Below are 18,995 nucleotides of genomic sequence, written 5' to 3' on the forward strand. Positions count from 1 at the left end.
AAACATGTCCTCATCTTCTTCTTCTTGTTGGAAGTGCTGCCTCAAACATGTCCTCATCTTCTTCTTGTTGGAAGTGCTGCCTCAAACATGTCCTCATCTTCTTCTTCTTGTTGGAAGTGCTGCCTCAAACATGTCCTCATCTTCTTCTTGTTGGAAGTGCTGCCTCAAACATGTCCTCATCTTCTTCTTGTTGGAAGTGCTGCCTCAAACATGTCCTCATCTTCTTCTTCTTGTTGGAAGTGCTGCCTCAAACATGTCCTCATCTTCTTCTTCTTGTTGGAAGTGCTGCCTCAAACATGTCCTCATCTTCTTCTTCTTGTTGGAAGTGCTGCCTCAAACATGTCCTCATCTTCTTCTTCTTGTTGGAAGTGCTGCCTCAAACATGTCCTCATCTTCTTCTTCTTGTTGGAAGTGCTGCCTCAAACATGTCCTCATCTTCTTCTTCTTGTTGGAAGTGCTGCCTCAAACATGTCCTCATCTTCTTCTTGTTGGAAGTGCTGCCTCAAACATGTCCTCATCTTCTTCTTGTTGGAAGTGCTGCCTCAAACATGTCCTCATCTTCTTCTTGTTGGAAGTGCTGCCTCAAACATGTCCTCATCTTCTTCTTGTTGGAAGTGCTGCCTCAAACATGTCCTCATCTTCTTCTTGTTGGAAGTGCTGCCTCAAACATGTCCTCATCTTCTTCTTGTTGGAAGTGCTGCCTCAAACATGTCCTCATCTTCTTCTTGTTGGAAGTGCTGCCTCAAACATGTCCTCATCTTCTTCTTGTTGGAAGTGCTGCCTCAAACATGTCCTCATCTTCTTCTTGTTGGAAGTGCTGCCTCAAACATGTCCTCATCTTCTTCTTGTTGGAAGTGCTGCCTCAAACATGTCCTCATCTTCTTCTTGTTGGAAGTGCTGCCTCAAACATGTCCTCTTCTTCTTCTTCTTGTTGGAAGTGCTGCCTCAAACATGTCCTCATCTTCTTCTTCTTGTTGGAAGTGCTGCCTCAAACATGTCCTCATCTTCTTCTTCTTGTTGGAAGTGCTGCCTCAAACATGTCCTCATCTTCTTCTTCTTGTTGGAAGTGCTGCCTCAAACATGTCCTCATCTTCTTCTTCTTGTTGGAAGTGCTGCCTCAAACATGTCCTCATCTTCTTCTTGTTGGAAGTGCTGCCTCAAACATGTCCTCATCTTCTTCTTGTTGGAAGTGCTGCCTCAAACATGTCCTCATCTTCTTCTTGTTGGAAGTGCTGCCTCAAACATGTCCTCATCTTCTTCTTGTTGGAAGTGCTGCCTCAAACATGTCCTCATCTTCTTCTTGTTGGAAGTGCTGCCTCAAACATGTCCTCATCTTCTTCTTGTTGGAAGTGCTGCCTTAAAAAAAGTCCTCATCTTGTCATGCAGGTGGAACAAAAACACTTCTTAAACGCCACCAAATATTTACTTCTCTTTCTCCTCAATAAATCCACATTATTCTTCCCTTCTTTCCTTCTTTTCCAGGGGGATGGAGCTTTTTTTCCCTTGTAAAGCAAACACAAAAGCAAACACATGAACTCCCAGCTAATACCTGTAATCCCCCACACCTGTGCGTGTGTGACCAACACCACACTGCCCCCTGTGGACACATGATGTAATGACATCAACACACACACAATCATCTGCATTTTTTTGTACTCAATCAACAAAGAATTATATATTCAGTGTAAAAAAATGCAATGTATAAAAATTCAGTGTAAAAAAATTCAGTACAAAAAATTGGTGTAAAAAAATTCAGTGTATTAAAATTCAGAGTATAAAAATGTAGCGTCAAAAAAATTCAGTGTAAAAATATTCAAAATAAAAAAAATCAGTGCAAAAAATTCAGCGTAAAACAATTCAGTGGTAAAAATTTCAGTGCACAAAAATTCAGTGTGTAAAAAATCAGGGTAAAAAAAATGCAATGTAAAAAAAAAGTATTTGTAAAGAAATTCAGTGTATAAATATTTGATGTAAAAAATATCAGTATATAAAAATTTAGTGTATGATTTCTGCGTAAAGAAAATTAGGTGTGAAAAATTTCAGCATAAAAAATGTTTTGTCTATAAATATTCATAGTAAAAATTTCAGCGTATAAAATTTTGGTGTATAAAAATTCAGCGTAAAAAAAATCAGTGTAAAAAAATAAATGTGAAAAAAATTCAGTGCAAAAAAAAATTCTGTGTGTAAAAATTGACTGTAAATAATTTCAGTGCATAAAAATTCAGTGAAAAAAATGTCAGCGTATAAAAGTGTTGTGTTATAAAAATTCAGGGTGTAAAAATTCAGCATAAAAAAAATTCAGTGTAAAAAAATTCAGCTTGATAAAAATTTAGTGTAAAAAATTTTTGTGAATAAAAAGTCAGTGTGTAAAAATTCAGTGTAAAAAAATGCAATGTATAAAAATTAAGTGTAAAAAAAGTATTTGTAAATAAATTCAGTGTATAAATATTTAATGTAAAAAAAATCAGTATATAAAAATTTAGTGTATGATTTCAGCGTAAAGAAAATTACGTGTGAAAAATTTCAGCGTAAAAAATTCTGTGTATAAAAATTTTGTGTATAAAAATTCAGCGTAAAAAAAATCAGTGTGAAAAAACGAATGTGAAAAAAATTCAGTGCAAAAAAAATTCTGTGTAGAAATTGAGTGTAAAAAATTTCAGTGCATAAAAATTCAGTGAAAACAATTTCGGCGTATAAAAGTGTTGTGTATAAAGATTTAGGGTATAAAAATTCAGCATAAAAAAAATTCTGTGTAAAAAAATTCAGCTTGAAAAAAATTCAGTGTAAAAAATTTCAGTGCATAAAAATGATGTCAACGGCAACATTTGATGATCATTTGAAAAATTAAAAATCCTGCGGTATAGGCATCTTTGGCAGGAGGTGTCTTCTGCCAAGGCATTTACTCTCCTGAAGGAATAAATAAAGTAGTATCTAATCTAAATTTATTGATGTCTTGGACAATTTTTCAATCGGTGGAGAATTGTTGAAGTAATAACATGTTGAAATGACAAATGGTAATACGGAATTTCGGGAAAACAGAGAATTCTTCAACTTCCTATGCAGAAGAAAGCTTTGACGGTGGAACAGTTAAAACGCGTTGAAAAATGTGGAAGGTGTAGTCGCCAGAAAAAGGGTGGAAATAGGGCTTCGGAAAAGCAGGAATTCTGGAAAATCCTCAACTTTTTTTGACAAGGAAAAGGGGAAGTTTGAATTTCCAGAATGGTGCAATGAGTCGAAGGTGGAATGGTTTGAATAGGTTAAAACTTCGAAATGTTGTATTGTTGTATCTTTTTTTGTCGTTATTTAGTTTTTTATTAAACATTAAAAACTAGATGAGGCAATTCCTTCAAGGCAATTCCTGAAGGAATTGCGTGTGATTGCTCCAATGCTGATGATGAACTGAAATACCGGAATTATTTTAGCATTGTTGAAATCAAGCACACGACTCCTGAAGTTGGAACAGTTGGAATCAGATGGAATAAGTGGAACTTTCAAGGATGTCCCATTGATTTCATTAGGTATTTTCCCCAAAACTTAGTCCATGGGTACTGTGCCTATTAGCAACATTAGCAACGACCTGCTAGTCCTTATACTTGTTCAACCAACCCTTTTAAGTTATGGTTTGGTAGTTAACATGGACTACGATTGAAACCGTGATTCAGGATGGTGTGTGGAAAATTTAAATTCCTGTGTCAAATGTCCAGACCACAAACAACAAGATTAAATAAATGTCTGTTGAAAAGTAATACTGAATTTGTCATTTGACTGGGGGCTCTGTTTGATTGATTTGTCAAAAAGTCTTTGACAGTAAAGAAGACTGCCTATGTCCAGTGTAGATTAAAGTCTTGACATTACCTGACCTGTGTGATTGTTAGTGATGGGTTGATGAGGCGTTGCACAGCCTTTTGACACATTTATAAACTGTATTGATCCTGTGTCACTAAATACTGACATCTGCTGGACATTAAAATTCCCTACAGGAAATCTATGGACCAACTCAACTGACACTGATTTTATGACCGAGTATATCCAATAATATAAACCAAGTCATAGAATTTCATCTAGGATTATTTCATATCTTCATTTAAATAATAATAATTTTTTTTAAATACTTTTTAGATACAGTCAATAAATAATGTGAACATGTATCATAACATGGAAATCTAAGAGAACGTGTTGTGAATGAGGATAGTTGTGGACTGGGAATTCTTTTTTTTTTTTACACATGCGCTCTGATTACGCACTATTGATTGATTGATTGAAACTTTTATTAGTAGATTGCACAGTTCAGTACATATTCTGTACAATTGACCACTAAATGGTAACACCCGAATAAGTTTTTCAACTTAAGTCGGGGTCGGATTCCACGTTAATCAATTCATGGTAAAAACGTAATGAGTGATCCATCGAGCTGGATTTGAACCAGTGCCCTAAAGAACTCAGCATAAGCTAATACAGCTTTCCACTTTATCAACTGAGCTATCGAAAGGATTAGCTGTTACTGCACACTGACACAGTGTTTGGTTCATCGAGCTCGACGCAGATGTCGATGCATCAGTGTTGTTGAGTCTCCCACTAACTATCATTAAGAATAACCAGGAATTGAGATATTGCACAGGCAGCCCATGCATACTGTGCCCTCTGGGCAACAGTAGCAATGAAATGCCCAGTCACCTGGGAGTCTGGCCGCATAGTCGTTATACCTGCTCAACCAACCTTTTTAAGTTACGGTTGGGTAGTTAACATGGGCGCCTATTGCATCGAACCTTGATAGCTGTTCAGCAAACCATTTTAAGTTACAGTTTTAACAAGTACCAATCGTTGAAACCGTGAGTCAGGATGGTGTGTGGAAAAGCTAAATGCCCTTGTCAGTCTCCCTGATAGCAAAATTGTGAAAGCAAACTTTTTGACAAATGCTCTATTAAAATGTGACATTTGATATTGGATTTACCATCTACTGGTGATTTTGATGTGCTGCCCAAACAGTGAAGTAGACCGTCAATGTTTGATTATTAGCAAAACCTCAGACTCTGAAAGTTGTAACATGTTGAAAACTGTGAAAAGAGTAATCGCTGCAAAGAAGACTTTGTAGAAGCAAGAATTTTGGAAAATCCTGGACTTTCCAAAATGGTGTAATAGGTTAAAAAATGTGGAACCATTGTATTGTTGTATCTTTATTTATAATTATTTTCCTTTTTAATTAAACATTTAAAAGTAAATGAGGCCATTCCGGAAGGAATTGTATACGAACGCTCCAATGCTGGGAGACTGACACAGGCATTTTGCTTTTACACACACCATCCTGACCCACGGTTTCAACACTTGGTACTACTTAAAACCGTAACTTAAAAGGGTTGGCTAAACAGCTACTAAGGTACGAGGCAATTGGCACCCATGTTAACTACCCAACCGTTACTTAAAAAGGTTGGTAGAACAGCTATAAGGACTACGCAGCCAGTCTGCGGCCGGGCAGACCTTCGCTGCTGTTGCCCGGAGGGCACAGCATGCATGGGCTGCCCGGCGGCCGGGCAGACCTTCGCTGCTGTTGCCCGGAGGGCACAGCATGCATGGGCTGCCCGGCGGCCGGGCAGACCTTCGCTGCTGTTGCCCGGGCTCCTTGTGTTTTCTTTCTACTTACTAAATATATCATTTCTGTTCCAAACAGCATCACTGATGTCAACGGCAACATTTGATGATCATTTGAAAAATTAAAAATCCTGCGGTATAGGCATCTTTGGCAGGAGGTGTCTTCTGCCAAGGCATTTACTCTCCTGAAGGAATAAATAAAGTAGTATCTAATCTAAATTTATTGATGTCTTGGACAATTTTTCAATCGGTGGAGAATTGTTGAAGTAATAACATGTTGAAAGGACAAATGGTAATACGGAATTTCGGGAAAACAGAGAATTCTTCAACTTCCTATGCAGAAGAAAGCTTCGACGGTGGAAAAGTTAAAACGCGTTGAAAAATGTGGAAGGTGTAGTCGCCAGAAAAAGGGTGGAAATAGGGCTTCGGAAAAGCAGGAATTCTGGAAAATCCTCAACTTTTTTTGACAAGGAAAAGGGGAAGTTTGAATTTCCAGAATGGTGCAATGTGTCGAAGGTGGAATGGTTTGAATAGGTTAAAACTTCGAAATGTTGTATTGTATCTTTTTTTATCATTATTTTTATTTTTTATTAAACATTAAAAACTAGATGAGGCAATTCCTGAAGGAATTGCGTGTGATTGCTCCAATGCTGATGATGAACCGAAATCCTGAAATTATTTTATCATTGTTGAAATCAAGCACACGATTCCTGAAGAGTCTGAAAATTTTGAAGTTGGAACAGTTGGAATCAGACGGAATAAGTGGAACTTTGAAGGATGTCCCATTGATTTCAATGGGAATTTCCCCAAAACTTAGTCCATGAGTACTGTGCCTATTAGCAACATTAGCAATGACCTGCCAGTCCTTATACTTGTTCAACCAACCCTTTTAAGTTACGGTTTGGTAGTTAACATGGACTACGATTGAAACCGTGATTCAGGATGGTGTGTGGAAAAGTTAAATTCCTGTGTCAAATGTCCAGACCACAAACAACAAGTTTAAATAAATGTCTGTTGAAAAGTAATACTGAATTTGTCATTTGACTGGGGGCTCTGTTTGATTGATTTGACAAAAAGTCTTTGACAGTAAAGAAGACTGCCTATGTCCAGTGTAGATTAAAGTCTTGACATTACCTGACCTGTGTGATTGTTAGTGATGGGTTGATGAGGCGTTGCACAGCCTTTTGACACATTTATAAACTGTATTGATCCTGTGTCACTAAATACTGACATCTGCTGGACATTAAAATTCCCTACAGGAAATCTATGGACCAACTCAACTGACACTGATTTTATGACCTAGTATATCCAATAATATAAACCAAGTCATTGAATTTCATTTAGGATTATTTCATATCTTCATTTAAATAATACCATATTTTTTTAAATACTTTTTAGATACAGTCAATAAATAATGTGAACATGTATCATAACATGGAAATCTAAGAGAACGTGTTGTGAATGAGGATAGTTGTGGACTGGGAATTTTTTTTTTTTTTACACATGCGCTCTGATTACGCACTATTGATTGATTGATTGAAACTTTTATTAGTAGATTGCACAGTTCAGTACATATTCTGTACAATTGACCACTAAATGGTAACACCCCAATAAGTTTTTCAACTTAAGTTTATGGATACCTTAACTGAAACTAAATCAATCAGCACAGCTGACCAAGCTGACCAACAGGTGTTATTATGTTGTACATTCCAACAGGTGTTATTATGTTGTACATTCCAACAGGTGTTATTATGTTGTACATTCCAACAGGTGTTATTATGTTGTACATTCCAACAGGTGTTATTATGTTGTACATTCCAACAGGTGTTATTATGTTGTACATTCCAACAGGTGTTATTATGTTATGTTATTACGATTGAAACCGTGATTCAGGATGGTGTGTGGAAAAGTTAAATTCCTGTGTCAAATGTCCAGACCACAAACAACAAGATTAAATAAATGTCTGTTGAAAAGTAATACTGAATTTGTCATTTGACTGGGGGCTCTGTTTGATTGATTTGTCAAAAAGTCTTTGACAGTAAAGAAGACTGCCTATGTCCAGTGTAGATTAAAGTCTTGACATTACCTGACCTGTGTGATTGTTAGTGATGGGTTGATGAGGCGTTGCACATTTACTCTCCTGAAGGAATAAATAAAGTAGTATCTAATCTAAATTTATTGATGTCTTGGACAATTTCTCAATCGGTGGAGAATTGTTGAAGTAATAACATGTTGAAATGACAAATGGTAATACGGAATTTCGGGAAAACAGAAAATTTTTCCACTTCTTATGCAGAAGAAAGCTTCGACGGTGGTGTTTTTCGGTCAGACGCTGGCAGCGGTGGCGCAGCCGCTCATCATCTTCACGCCCACCAAGATGGCGGCGTTGTGGTTCCCCGATCACCAGCGAGCCACGGCCAACATGATGGCCTCCATGGGTGAGTGAGAAATGTGGAAGTGTTTCCCCCACAGGACTGCAATCTACACTATATTGCCAAAAGTATTTGGCCAGCCATCCAAATGATGAGAATCAGGTGTCCTAATCACTTGGCCCGGCCGCAGGTGTATAGAATCAAGCACTTAGGCATGGAGACTGTTTTTACAAACATTTGTGAAAGAATGGGCCGCTCTCAGTGATTTCCAGCGTGGAACTGTCATTGGACGCCACCTTTGCAACAAATCCAGTGGCGAAATTTCCTCGCTCCTAAATATTCCAAAGTCAACTGTCGGCTTTATTATAAGAAAATGGAAGAGTTTGGGAACAACATCAACTCAGCCACCAATTAGTAGACCATGTAAACTGACAGAGAGGTGTCAGCGGAGAAATGACGGTGTGGTGTTGGTTTTCAGGAGTTGGGCTTGGCCCCTTAGTTCCAGTGAAAGGAACTTTGAATACTCCAGGATACCAAAACCTTTTGGACAATTCCACGCTCCTAACATGATTGTGCACCACTGCACAAAGCAAGGGCCATAAAGGCATGGATGACAGAGTCTGATGCAGCTGAACTTGACTGGCCTGCACAGAGTCCTGACCTGAACCCAATAGAACACCTTTGGGATGAATTAGAATGGAGACTGAGAGCCAGGCCTTCTCCACCAACATCAGTGTGTGACCTCCCCAATGCGCTTTTGGAAGAATGGTGGAAAATTCCTATAAAGACACTCGGCAACCTTGTGGACAGCCTTCCCAGAAAAGTTGAAGCTGTAATAGCTGCAAAAGGTGGACCCACATCATATTGAACGCTATGGGTTAGGAATGATATGGCCCTTCAAGTTCATATGTGAGTCAAGGCAGGTGGCCAGATACTTTTGGCAATATAGTGTATTTGTTGGCGGCGGTGGTTTGCCTTGGAATAATCCACTATTTTGCATAAATGGCTGTAAAAAAACATGAAATGCAAAACATTCATGTTTAGAATGAGTGTTGTCACAGTTCCACAATTAACGAATGTACTTTTAAATTCACTATAAATTTACAAGAATATTGGTCAATATTATTACATATGTAAATATATATTGTAAAACATTAATTCATTATTGAATTCACTACTTCTATTGAAAACTGCTTCAAACTGTCAAGTATTTAAAGAGGTCCTATTATTTGAGAACCACTGGACCAGGATGGCGCAAGCGGGGATCGAACCTGGAACCCTCAAGTTGCTGGCACGGCCGCTCTACCAACCAAGCTGTACCGCCCTTTAAAATGGTAATACTAACTGTGGGGTGTTTTACCGCGGTTATCATTAATACCATTCATGGTTACATCCCTAGAGTGATTTTAGATGTGGGAAGGGCCCACAGATGCACTCGCTGGTCACATGCATTCATGGTCTACAAAAGTCTTTCCAATGGATGAGTCACTTTTTGGAAAAAGAGGTCTGATTACGCAATATAGCAAGAAAGTGGTTACGTTGGCAACACTGATCCCTTCCTGCTACATGGTCTTATGCTCTGGCAGACCAAGTGAGTTACAAGGTGTCTATGAGCAATTTTATGGGAGACACTTGACATGGAGGTGATCATCTTTAGCCCGCTGTTCCTCCACAGCCAACCCGCTGGGCATCCTCATCGCCAACATGGCGTCTCCAAAGATCGCTCGCACGGCACAACTCCCACTTTTGGTGAGTTATATAGAATTACTGAATAGCTGATTAAAGGATCTCAAGGTAAAAATAAATGTTCACCTGTCATCCTTCAGATGTTGGTCTATGCCGTTGTTGCCTGCGTCAGCTGTTTCCTCGTCACCATGGGCATGCGGTGCAGTGCCCCCCCCCCCCCGACGCCGCCATCGGCCAGCGCAGAACATTCCACCTCGGAACCCTTCAGACATGGCTTCAAACTGGTAGGAAACATCCTGCACTGCAAAAAGTCAGTGTTCAAAAACGAGAAAAAAACAAACTAAAATTAGGGGTATTTAGCAATATTATCTGCCAATAAAAGAAGAAGGTTTATCTTGTCAAGACTTTCCAAAACAGGTCAAATTAGCAAACCTCTATGGACCAAAAAATACCTTAAAATAAGTATATTCTCACTAATAACAAGTGCACTTTTCTTGGTAGAAAAAAAGAGACCATTTTCCTCAATATGTTGAAGAGTATTCTTACATGAAGTAAACGCTAAGGCCATTATCTTGACGTAACGATATGCGTTCGGCATCATGATTTTTTTTTTCATGCTTGAAGTAAGACATTTTTTACTTTAAAAAAGCAGTTTTCTACTTGTGCTGATGACACAGATTTGCAACAGTTGATATTCTAGTTTCAAGCATGTTTTACTCAATATAGGTCATAAGAGTGTGGTACGCCAGCTGCACCGAAGCAGACAAACAGGCGATTCAGAGGGTCATAAAGTCTCCACAAAAAATCATCGGCTGCCCCCTGCCCTCCTTGAAGGATTGACATAACTCCCGGTACCTCAACAAAGCAAAAAGCATCACCAAGGACAGCACACACCCCGGCTTCCACCTGTTCCACCTGCTACCATCGGGCAGGCGCTTCAGGTGCATCAGAGCCAGAACAAACAGACTCAGAGACAGCTTCTTTCCCAGAGCTGTCACCATGTTGAACTCTAACTTAATAATAATAATAATAATAAAAATAATAATAATAATAATAATTCACCCCTATACAATATCCTACCCTAATACCCTACTGTGCAATACTACCCATCCATCCATTTCTACCGCTTATTCCCTTCAAGTGCAATACGTCCGACACTGATTATTATTTATTACTTTGGTACTCTTGTCTTGTTCTGTATATTGTACAGTATTTTGTATTTCTATAGTGTTTTGTATATTGTACAGGATTGCTTCTTATTTTTATTGGATTGTAGTCTGTTTATTTCAATTGATAGTTTTTCCTTTATTACCTCTCGTGCCCATATTTGTTTCCACTACCGCACCTTAAGTTGGAGTCCTTAATCTCGTTCTATGCAAATATAATGACAATAAAGTCCATTCTATTGTATTTTATTCTATTCTATAACATCTCAGCAACAAGCTGTAATATCTTACTGAGATCATTTAGGAGCAAAACCCTTAAAACAAGTGAAACACTAACATCAAATCTGCTTAGTGAGAAGAATGATCTTATCAGACAGAAAAGAAGCAAATATCACCCTTATTTGAAATATTTCATCTTACTTTTTTTTTTGTGCAAATATATTTGATTTGATTTTACAGTTAAAATGACAAACAGTCACATCCACTCATACACACACACATACACACTTGAGGAGAGAGGTGCACATGAACTTTAACAACTCAAGGTTTACAGTACAGACATCCATCCATCCATCCATCATCTTCCGCTTATCCGAGGTCGGGTCGCGGGGGCAACAGCCTAAGCAGGGAAACCCAGACTTCCCTCTCCCCAGCCACTTCGTCTAGCTCTTCCCGGGGGATCCCGAGGCGTTCCCAGGCCAGCCGGGAGACATAGTCTTCCCAACGTGTCCTGGGTCTTCCCCGTGGCTTCCTACCGGTTGGACGTGCCCTAAACACCTCCCTAGGGAGGCGTTCGGGTGGCATCCTGACCAGATGCCCGAACCACCTCATCTGGCTCCTCTCGATGTGGAGGAGCAGCGGCTTTACTTTGAGCTCCTCCCGGATGGCAGAGCTTCTCACCCTATCTCTAAGGGAGAGCCCCGCCACACGGCGGAGGAAACTCATTTCGGCCGCTTGTACCCGTGATCTTATCCTTTCGGTCATGACCCAAAGCTCATGACCATAGGTGAGGATGGGAACGTAGATCGACCGGTAAATTGAGAGCTTTGCCTTCCGGCTCAGCTCCTTCTTCACCACAACGGATCGGTACAACGTCCGCATTACTGAAGACGCCGCACCGATCCGCCTGTCGATCTCACGATCCACTCTTCCCCCACTCGTGAACAAGACTCCTAGGTACTTGAACTCCTCCACTTGGGGCAGGGTCTCCTCCCCAACCCGGAGATGGCACTCCACCCTTTTCCGGGCGAGAACCATGGACTCGGATTTGGAGGTGCTGATTCTCATTCCGGTCGCTTCACACTCGGCTGCGAACCGATCCAGCGAGAGCTGAAGATCCCGGTCAGATGAAGCCATCAGGACCACATCATCTGCAAAAAGCAGAGACCTAATCCTGCGGTTACAGTACAGACATTATTAGAAAATATACCCAAATATTGTATATATACGTATATATATATACACATACACACACACATATATATATCCATACATATATATATACATATATCCATCCATCCTGCTGCGGCTCACGATCAGCAGGCTATCCAGATCACAGCAAAATGGATGAACATACCTCGGCATCAAGGATCCTCAGCAAGTGTTCACAAGATCACCTCCCGAGGGCCTGTCCACCGTACACACTTAGAGGGGAAAAAAAGGAAAAGTTACAGGGCTTGATCAATACAAAAAAAACTGAACAAAAAAGCAAGTAAACCATGACAAAACCATATCAGAAGTGACACAAGAAAAACAAGTGTAGTGTTGAATCAGTACAAAAGATAATAACAATAAAGATAAAAAAGGAATACAACTACAAAAAGATGGCAGTTTAGTTTTTCTTTAAATGTCTATAAGTTATGCTTCAATATATGTCAGTAAAGGTTTCCAGGTTAATTCCCATTTGTTCATATTTGTAGAGTTTATAAATCTTATTTTTTCAAGAGTCATTACATTCACAAGTTCATTTAAGCAGTTCCTGAAGTTGGGTGCAGATAGACTATTCCAGTCTCTGAGAATGAGTCTTTTGGCCAAAACCGTCCCAAGCAGCAACACACTTCTAATATGTTTTGGAAGCTTTTGTGTTTCTGAAGACCACCCAAATAAGATCATATCCCTATCAGGGACAATTTGTCTCTGATATACCCCCGAGTAAAAAAAGAAAATGCTGGACCAAAATGATTGAATAATTGGACATCCCCAAAAGGAGTGAGACAATGATCCTTCAGCAGATTTACATTTATCACAAAGTGGAGATGTATCAGGATAAAATGTGTGTAATAAAACTTTCGAATAGTAAAAAGGATGAATCACTTTAAACTGTATGAGCCTATGTCTGCTGTTAATTGAGCACTTGTGAATTTGAGAGAGTGTCTGTTCCCATTGCTGATTGGGTATTGTTGTTCTTAGTTCCTGTTCCCATGCTCTTTGAACACTGTCTGCTGATGTCATGGACATAATGAAGCAGCTGACAAATTTAGCGATAGACTTTTTACTTGTGGGTGGTAAATTTAATACTTCTAAAAGAGGATGTTTTTCATTTACCAGCTGAGACTTTGAAATGTTTTCTTTGATAAATGTTTTTACCTGCAAATAGCAAAACCAACTGAATTGGGACAAATTAAATTTGATTCGCAATTGCTCAAATGACACAAGACTTTCCTCGACATAAATGTATTTGATGCATTTAATTCCATTTGAGTACCAGTCAAAAAATATTGTATCTGTTATCGATGGAATAAATGCATGATTGTGATATATTGGTGAATACATAGTTACATTGGAAATATTCAATTGTTTTTTAATTTGAGAAAGAATTTTGATAGAATTTCGTACTACAACACTATGACGTATTGATTTAATTGAAGAGACTGGTTTAGTCAAAAGTAGCGATAGCAATGATGTATAAGGTTTCACTAATGACTGCAGTTCCAATTTCAGCCATAAGGGAGCAGAATTAAGAGATTCATTATTTGGGGACCCCATCTTCCAATAGGTCAATGCGTTCAGATTTGATGCCCAATAATCATTTTTGAACATTGGAAGATCCAGTCCCCCTTCCTCTGTAGATCTAAATAAGTGCTTTTTGGATATTCTGCGTTTTTTACATCCCCACACAAAATCTAGAACTAAAGATTCAAGTTTTTGGAAAAAATCTACAGGAATTACAATTGGTCAATTTTGAAAAAGATAAATACATTTTGGCAAGGTGATCATTTTGATAGCATTCACCTTGCCTAACATAGAGAGAGGTAGGGTCTTCCAATACTCAATACACACTTTCAGTCTCTCAAAGGCTTCAAGAAAGTTCAACTTTAGTAATGATTCATCATTTTGAGATATTTTTAAGCCAAGATAGGATATGTAATTTTCTGCGACTTTAACTGGATTTTGACTGATCTCAACATGATCTCCTAGGAACATAAGCTCACTTTTGGACCAGTTTATTTTATAACCAGATATTCTACCAAAAGAGTCTACATATTCTAAAAGAAGTGGTAGTGCAACTTCTGGCTCAGTAAGTGTAACAAGTACATCATCTGCATAAAGTGAGATGAGACTCTCTGATGAGCCCACTGAAAATCCTTTAATATTAGACTTCATTCTTAAACCAATAGCCAGTGGTTCGAGGGCCAAATTGAAGAGTAAGGGCGAAAGGCAGTCACCCTGTCTCACTCCGCGGTGTAATTCAAAACTATCCGATATTACATTATTAGTTATGACATACGATTTTGGTGCAGAATAAATGATTTGAACCCATTTTATGAAATGTTCTCCCAATCCAAATAATTTGGGAACATGAAAAAGCCCACTCAATTGAATCAAAAGCTTTATGAGCATCCAGAGTCAGGACGGCAGCCTTTTTGTTTCCTGTGCAGTCAGAGTACAATACGTTCAGTAATCTCCGTACATTGCCAAAAGAAGGTCTGTCCGGGATGAAACCCACCTGATCTGGATGAATCATTTCTGTTATGTGGTTGCGAGTACCTTAGTTAGAATCTTATGGTCTAAATTGAGCAGGGAGATAGGTCTATAATTGGCTGGATCAAGTGGAGTTTTTCCCTTTTTTGGTATTATACATATATGGGCTTCATACAAAGAACTTGGAAGTTTGTTGTTCACAAAAGAATCATTTAACATTCTAAGTATTATAGGGGATAGTATTTCACTGAAAGCTTGATAAAACTCCGCACCAAATCCATCTGGACCAGGGCTTTTATTCAAGGAGAAAGATTTCAGTGCTTTTTGCAGTTCTTCAGTTGAAATAGTGTTGTCTAAAGAATTCTGATGATTTGGACTCAGTTGAGGTAAGTTTAATGTGGTAAAAAAATCATTGAAATCATTAACCGATATAGCTGAATTAGATTGATATCATTCTGAATAAAAGTCTTTGAAGACATTATTGATATCCTTTAGATCTGTAAATGTTTCACCTGTTTTTGAGCATATTTTGTGAATAGCAGCTTTGGCTTGATCTCCTTTGAGCTGTCTAGATAGAAGTTTTTGTGGTTTATCGGATATTTCAAAATGTTTTTGTTTATTTTTCAGCAGGAGTTTAGATACTTCCCCATGAAGAAGAAGAGAGTTGTATTCATTTTTCAGTTCCAGCATCTTATTGTAATCAGACTGCAAAAGAGAATTGATATGAATTTTTTCCATTTCTTTTTCTAATTCTCTCTGCCTTTTTCTTGTTTCTCTTTGTTTTGAGATTTCAAATGAAATGATATATCCTCTCACAGTAGCTTTAAGAGCTTCCCACAATGTGGAGTCTGAGACCTCTCCGTTATCATTCACCTCAATAAAATCTTGGATAATCTTGTTTATATACTCTTTAAAATCTTCAGATAATAATAGTTGTGGATTAAATCTCCATTTTTGTTTGATTTTAAGGAGATCAATTTGAATCTGCAAACTCCCAGGACTGTGATCTGAGATGATTCTACTATGGTACTCAGGATTACTGACATTGGAGAGGGCAGAGGCTTCCACTAAAAAGTCATCAATTCTCGTGTAGGAATTGTGTACAGCGGAGTAAAATGAATACTCCCTTTTATTAGGGTGTTTTACTCTCCATATGTCTATGATATTTCTTGATCTCATAAGATTATTAATAGTTTTAGTTGAGTTAGCAATGACATGAGATTTAGTTGACAATCTATCTAAAGTGGGGTCCAAAAGGCAGTTAAAATCACCACCAATGTAGAGAGGAGAGGAGCTATCATCAGGAAGTAGACCAAAGACTCCATGATAAAAGTTTGAGTCATCAGTGTTTGGTCCATAGATATTCCAAAAAGTTACTGGCTAGGATGTAATATGACCATTCAATAAAATAAATCTTCCATTAGGGTCAATTATTTTTGATGTAAGTATGAAAGGCACATTTTTATGAAATAAAATAGCTCCACCTCTAGCTTGTGAAGTAAAGGGTGCGTGATAAACCTGAGATATCCAGCTTGTTTGAAGTTTGTGTTGGTTGTCTTTACAGAGATGTGTTTCTTGTAAGAATACAACATCTGCTTTTAATGAATTTAAATGGGAAAAAACCTTCCCTGTCAAGCTATATTTCTAACAAAGACAAATCATTATTTCTTCTAGATTTTCCAGAACAACATTTTTAAAAAATAAATTCAAAACTTTGAAATAAGATTTAAATTGGATTCTACAGATTTTCTAGATTTGCCAGAATAATTTTGGGGGAATTTCAATCATAATAAGTGTGAAGAAATATTTCACAAATATTTTTCCTTGTAAAAAACAGAAGCTAAAATGGAGAATTAAATTAAAATGTATTTATTATTATTTACAATAAAAAATAATACATTTATTTGAACATTGATTTCAATTTTCAGGAAAGAATTTAAAAGGTATATGTGTTTAAAAATCCTAAAATCATTTTTAAGGTTGTATTTTTTCTCTAAAATCGTCTTTCAGAAAGTTATAAGAAGCAAAGTAAAAAAAATAAATCAATTTATTTAAAAGCAAAGTAAAAAAATAAATGAATTTATAAACAAGTGAAGACCAAATCTTTAAAATATTTTCTTGGATTTTTTAATTCTATTTGAGTTTTGTCTCTCTTGGAATTAAAAATGCCGATCAAAGCGAGACCAGCTTGCTAGTAAATAAATACAATTTAAAGTATTTTTTGCCATTGCTCTAAACAAAAAATAATGACAAAAAAAAAAGCCATGTTATAATTAATTATTTTCAAAGCTACAATTAGTTCAAAATATTCACTTTAAAATGTTTTATGTGGTAAATATTGCATATATTGTGCAGTTGCCATATAAAAACCAAGTTTTCTTTGACAAAAGAGCATAAAACAAACAAAATAATAGTTCAAATGTAAAATCAACAGATATATCTGAAGTTGATCTCGTAACTTAAGTTATAAAAAAAAAAACCTAATAAAAATGTATCACTTTCTGAGTGGGGCACCTTTTTGATCCCAAATATATTTACTGGTATTTTATTTATCTTTTCACTGTGATGACTCCAAAATAATAAAGAATTCAAATCAATGGTGTCCTGAATTATTGATCTTTTAGGGCTCTAATTACTAAATACTGCATATTTCTGTTTTACTATTAAAAAAACAAAGACGTTTTTGACAGAAATGCCATAAAACCTTTTTTTTTTTTTAATGTTGATATAAAGATTTACTGTAAGCATTAAATAAAATATAAAACTTTGACTTATTTTTAACATGTTATTAACTGAGACCCTTTATGGTCCCCGGGACCCATAAAGGTAAAATAATTTTTAAAAATCTATATACCGTATTTCCTTGAATTGCCGCAGGACATATAGTATGCGCCTGCCTTGAATTACTGCCTTCGCAAAATAATTAGTGCATGCTTAGTATTACCGCCTGGTCAAACTGGTGACACTTCCCCTGTCATCGTTTTCAAAATGGAGGAGGCTGATTTCAATAACGGTCATTTGAAATCGCATAAAGGGAAGAAGATGAACAGCTATTCAGTAGGATTTAAGGTCCAAGCTTACATCACGGTCATATTTTTACTGCATGCCTTTGGTAAGTGCCGGAGTGAAAGAGGTTTTAAAATAATTAGCGCATGCTTACTTTTACCGTATGCCTTTGGTAAGCGCAGGAGTGAGAAGAGGCTTTAAATGAATTATCGCCCCGGCGGCAATTCCAGGAAATACGGTATTTTGTTATGGTTTGAAAATGACAAATATCAAAATGGCCCCCGCATACTTCTATTTTTCCCTGTGCGGCCCTCAGTGGAAAAAGTTTGGACTCCCCTGGCCTAATGGTTGATAATTCTGATGTAAGTACACGGAAGGGAAATAAAGCAGGGTTTCTTCTTCACAATACTACTCAAGTCAAAGTAAAAAGTCTTCTGTTTTCAGTGAAAACAAATGCAAGACAATTATTTGATCATTCCCAAACACGCCATCAGCTAATGACATACACCTGCTGCTTTATGCTAGCGCGTCATCTAGTGGCGCCATTATGTAAGACAACTATCAGCACAAAAAGTATGTTGCAGTAAAACTACTCTGACGAGTACATTTTTGTTTTCAAAGTGACGTAAGTGCATGTAACGGAGTAAATGTCGCACGTTACTACTCACCTCCGCAGATGTGTTGGACAAAAGCAAATCAGCGTGGAAAAATGGGCTTCTTTTGCATAAATCGCGCCTGCGTGGGAACCAGCCAATGAGACGTCAGTTTTGAAATCACGTGACACGAGTGTTACCAAACCAGCATGAAAAGGACCCGACACGGGCGGAGTGGGCGGGGCTTGTTTACAGCGCAAATAAACATGATAGCAGCGTTAAAGGCAGATTTCTGCACTAGTCATATTTTTATAAATATGTGGTTGCTTTTATATATGTGTATATATATATATATAAATATATATATATATATATATATATATATATATATATATATATATATATATGTGTGTGTGTGTACATATATATATATGTGTGTGTGTACATATGTGTCTGTATACATATATATATATACATATATATGTGTATACATATACATATCTATATATATGTGTGTGTGTATATACATATATACATATATATATATACATATTTTTATATATATATATATATATATACATACGTATATATGTGTGTGTACATATATATATATATATATATGTGTATATATACATACACATGAATAAGCGATAGAAATGGATGGA

The 18,995-nt window shown here is 37.3% G+C and overlaps 1 long non-coding RNA gene across 2 annotated transcripts; it reads right to left on the bottom strand.

Annotated features, from left to right (window-relative positions):
• Positions 1 to 1,073: 1,073 nt before the first annotated feature.
• LOC133539517 (uncharacterized) lies at positions 1,074 to 18,506 on the bottom strand. Of its 2 annotated transcripts, none has more exons than XR_009803419.1 (4): positions 18,406 to 18,506; positions 12,387 to 12,453; positions 9,771 to 9,945; positions 1,074 to 1,502 (listed from the first exon to the last, which is right to left on the bottom strand). It is a non-coding gene; the product is annotated as an uncharacterized LOC133539517 (long non-coding RNA). The 2 variants fall into 2 exon arrangements; XR_009803420.1 differs by lacking the exon at positions 1,074 to 1,502 and adding an exon at positions 9,422 to 9,701.
• Between the last annotated feature and the right edge of the window lie 489 nt (positions 18,507 to 18,995).

The sequence above is a fragment of the Nerophis ophidion genome, linkage group LG21 (assembly GCF_033978795.1).
Source record: "Nerophis ophidion isolate RoL-2023_Sa linkage group LG21, RoL_Noph_v1.0, whole genome shotgun sequence".
NCBI lineage: Eukaryota > Metazoa > Chordata > Actinopteri > Syngnathiformes > Syngnathidae > Nerophis > Nerophis ophidion.